Source organism: Hipposideros armiger, unplaced genomic scaffold (genome assembly GCF_001890085.2).
Source record: "Hipposideros armiger isolate ML-2016 unplaced genomic scaffold, ASM189008v1 scaffold_582, whole genome shotgun sequence".
In the NCBI taxonomy this organism is placed as follows: domain Eukaryota; kingdom Metazoa; phylum Chordata; class Mammalia; order Chiroptera; family Hipposideridae; genus Hipposideros; species Hipposideros armiger.
In genome coordinates, this window is record NW_017731932.1 from 411,881 (window position 1) to 416,632 (window position 4,752).

The window sequence follows — 4,752 nt, forward strand, 5'->3', positions numbered from 1 at the left end:
AGTCTAGTTGTGGAGGACGTTGCTTCACTGGCCCAAGTTGGCACCATCATTGCGCTCTTCCCAGGCAAGGCAGTTCAGTCGCTGGCTTCTGGATGGCCGCTCATGGAGGCTGCTGGCCGCTCACGCTGGCTGCTGGCTACACATGGTAGCCCATGGCAACCCACTGCAGCAGGGGCTGCAGCCTACGCCATTGCTGGCAACTCACAGCAGCCCAGCTCCAGGTTGAGCTGTTGTTCAGCATCTTAGCTATAGAGGGCAGTGTCTCTGGCCCTCATATGTGGGATCCAAACCAGGGCCCTCTGGCGTCCCAAGCCAGTTCTTAACTAACGCGCCACTCGGCCGGCCCCATTTGGAGTATTTCTTTGGTGAAATACCTTGTGGCAGAAACTGATTAGATTTGTATTCATCAAAGTATGGTAGTTTCGGTCCGGCCGAATGGCTCAGTTCATTAAGAGTTGGTTTAAGAGCGCGAGCTCTGAGCAACAGGGCTGCCAGGTCGATTCCCACATGGGCCAGTGACACTACGCCTGAGCTGAGCTATCGCTGAGCTGCCAACAGGTGGCAGGATGGCTCAGCTGGTGTAACAACAAGATTGCCTGTTCGATGGGGGGCTATGCCCACCGGCAACTAAAGACTGAACTCAGCACCTTGAGCTGAGCTGCCGCCCGGATGGCTCAGTGGATAGAGCGTGCGCTCTTAACTACAAGGCTGCTGATTCGACTCCCTCATGGGACGGTGGCTATGCCCACCCACAACTAAGATTGAACACAGCACCTTAAGCTTAGATACCACGATCTCCACAACGTAGACTGAAGAACAACAACTTGGCCGGTCCCCTTCCCCAATTTCCCAAAAAAATCTTTTAAAAAATAAATAAGTATTGTAGTTTCCTTTTTCTCCTGGCCATAGAGTGAGACTGCGTTTCCCATCTTCCCTTGCAGTTATGTGAGCATGCGGCTGAGATCTAGCTAATGGAGTGTGGGTGGAAGTGACATGAGCCATTTCAATGCAAGACCTTGCATATTCTCCCATCCATAGAAGCTCTCTTTTCTCCTCCATCTCCTGGCTGGATGTGGATGTCCAGGGTGCCTTTGGAGGCCATATGTTGAAGACAGCCGAGTGCCTATCAGCCTGGGTGTCTGAGTGACACTGTGGAGCAGAGTCTCTTCTGATGGGAAACATCAATTTTGGATTTTACCTGACCAAGAAATAAATTCCTACAACTTCCACTGTATGTCTACCTTAGCTGACATTTCTCCATTCGGCCTTTTTTTTTTTTCTTTTTTGGGCCTTTTCTTTTGACTTAGGATTCTTTTTGGATACAAGTCTTTTATCAGTTATATATTATATGTTGCAAATACATTCTATCCTGTGGTTTGCCTTTTCATTCTATTCTAAATACTGTCTTTTGAAGAACAAAATCTCTTCATTGCAATATAGTCAAATTTATCACTCTTTTCCTTTATGATTAGCATAGTTTTGCATTTGTTCATAAAGCTTTTCCATCTGTGGTTAAGAAAGTATTCTCTTTTTTGTCACGTAAACTTTTTTTTGAGCGGAGGGGCTTTCATATTTAGGTTCACAATCCACCTGGAACTGATTTTTTTGTATGGGTGAAGTAGGGGATACAACTTCTTTTTTTTTTTTTCAGTGTGGATATCAAATTGTAACAGCATTATTTATAAGTTTTGATATCTGGTAAACCAAGTCCCTCCACTTTTTTCTTCTTCAAGAGTATTTTGTTCTTTTTGATCCCTGCATTTCTATATGTGTTTTAGAATCAGTTTGTCAGGTTCCACAAAATAAAACAAACAAAAAACTGTTGGGATTTTGACTGGTATTACGTTACATCTATAGATTTGGGTGAAGGGAAGACTTGACAACTTCACAATAGCAAGTCTTCTGATAAGTGAATAGATTATAGCTTACCAGTTACTTGGGTCGTTTTTAACATCTCTCAGTATAGTTTTCTTTGCAGCTGTATTCCACTTGTTTTTGTTCATTTTTATTCCTAGGTACTTGATATATTTTATGTTATTAAACACAGTTTATATTTTACTTCTATATACATACATTATTACAAATCACTTTTGTGCCCACTTTCCCCTTTCTTCTGTTTGTTTTATCACTGCCCTAGCAGTCTTAGATGTTGCATATACTTTTCAGCTCCAGGTACCCTGAATTTGGATAGGTTTAGGTCTTCAATCTTAGATCCTAATTTGAACCCTCTATTTCCATTACAGTTCAGTGTGTGAGGACAGATGGTGGTAGATTAACCTTTCATCCAGAGAGTCTAGGAAAGGTTGATCTTTATCTATATCCAGGCGATTAGCAGGTCTTTCAGTAATATCTCCAGAATAGCTCCAGAATCCACTCACTTCTCTCCTTCTCTAGGGCACACCCCAGTCTAGCCACAATCATCCCTCACCTGGACCACTGAAAAGCTTCCTAACTGGCTTCTGTGCTTCCACACTGCCCCTTCCATGCATTCTCTATTTCACAGCCAGAGCTGCAAAAATATAAGTTGGTTTCCCATGGGCTTTCTCTCCACACTGATAACAAAACCTAAACTCTCTAGCCTGGCCTATGAGACTGGTCCAAGCTGACCTCTGCCTCTGTCCAACCTCCTCTTATATTATTCAAATCTTTTATTCCATCTCCCTGCCTTTGACAGTTTCTAGAAGATGTACGCTCCTTCCTGCCTTTGTTCTTGCTGTTCCCTGTGTCAGGATTGCTCCTTCACTTACTTTCTGCATGGCTGGTTCATCCTTCAGGTTTGAGCCTTTAAATGTGCCTCCTCAGAGAAGACTTTCTGACCAACCTCCCTGTTTTTCTCTACCAGAGTGTCCCTTTGGTTTTCCTCATCAGATTTGTCACAAGAGGGACAATCATTTTGTTTGCTAGTTGTTCATTTGATTATTATTTGTCTTCCCCACTAGACTGTGAACTACATGAGGGCAAGGGACCATGTTTGTCTTGTTCACCATTCTATCCCTGGTGTTACTGAACTAAGAGGGGATCGTTCATATGCCTGAGAGCATCAAAGCCAAATGACACACAAACAGGGGTTTGCAGCAAAGAAAGTAAAGGTTTATTTAAAGAAATGGCACCAAGCCCGGAGACACAGGTGAGCTAGTGCTCAAAGACACCTGGCTCCCCGATGGTGTGTAGGTTACAGATTCTATACGGCAAAGTCACAAGACACCATGGTTAGGAGTTTGGGGTCATGTTGGGAGCTGATTGGTCAGACATGAGGTAAAGGTAACGAATCATTTCTTCAGGTCCCCAGGACAGTTCTGAGGTCTTTTCCGATCTCATGGGAAAGTAGCCAAGGGGTCGTTCCACCTTCGGGCTCAGGAGTCGAAACATAACAGGTCAAGATGTTACCTTTAGCCTGCCAGAGGTCTGGGCCTTGTGACCATTAGTCAGGTCAGGACGACTGTCCTCTGCTGCCTCAGGGGTTACTAATCATCAGGGAGACAGGTTAGGTCTCCGTGGGACATAGGAGAGACGGGGAGGGATATAATTTCTAGAGCTAGGATTTAAAACTAAATTGAATCAAATTCCCACGGACCCCTGATTTCACTGGCACATCATACTATCCTCACCAGCTAGAAGATATTCAATAGATATTTGTTGAATAAATGGATACATCCTGCCTAAGCTAAAAGACAGAAGTCTGAGGGCAGGGACTCCTAGATAAACCACTGAGACTCTCAAGTGATTGTATGTAATGAGTAGTGACAACCATGTACATGATGTACATGTCTGGGTGAGGAGATAGGTGAATTGCTTGGGAATGAACCCAGAACAAAAGTTCTTCAACCACTTAGCGGAAACTCAGAATTCCCATCAGTTGGTCCCTTAACAATTCCATCTTTCGGATCCCTCTCCACCCTTCATCTGAGTAAGTGAAAGGAATAGGACTACTTACAAACAGGAATAGTGGGTGTTAAAAGAAGCACACCAATTGCAAACTTGGTTTCCTGCACACTTCTGTGTGGCCAGGAGCTAATTGTGGGCTAATGTGGGGGTGTCCTTGTGGGTCAGCGTCAGAATTCTCACCTGCCATGTGAAAGGCTCAGATTTCACTTTCAGTCCATGCAACTTCTTTTTAGCCCACCACATGACACACAGCACAAACTCAATAGATATTTATTGAATGATTGATTCACTGAGCAAGGTCCTTTGATATTGGCCATCAAGGACACAGATGAAACCATCCCACTGTGCCTCCTAGCACATCCCTCCCTACAGGCACTTCTGACAGCTGCTTCCAGGGGACTGGTGGCGCCTGTTACTTCCTCTAAATAACTGATCAGGCTAGGAGAAGAGAGAGACACAAAGATGGAAGCAGGGGTGAGGTAAGGGAGAGAAAGCCCTCCCTCAAATGCCAGAGAAAGAGCTGTGCCAGGAGCACAGTAATTCAAGTCTAGGGCATGTTCTTCATCCCAGCCCATCCCCACACCCCAATATACTTCAGCCATGTTTTCCTTGTCGCTGTTAACCCTGGGTTACTTTCATTTTCCCACTAAAAGCACTGTTTTATAGGGCTGGCTGAGCGGCTCAGTTGGTTAAGAGCTCACTCAAGAGTTTGAGCTCTGAGCAACAGTGGTTTGAGTCAGCCCGAGCTGAGCAGCCGTGAGCAGCCGTGAGCAGCCGTGAGCTGCCAACAGGTGGCGGGATGGCTCAGCGCTAAAAAAAAAAAAAAAAGCACTGTTTTATTTTATTAAATAAATAGAAATTTAAACA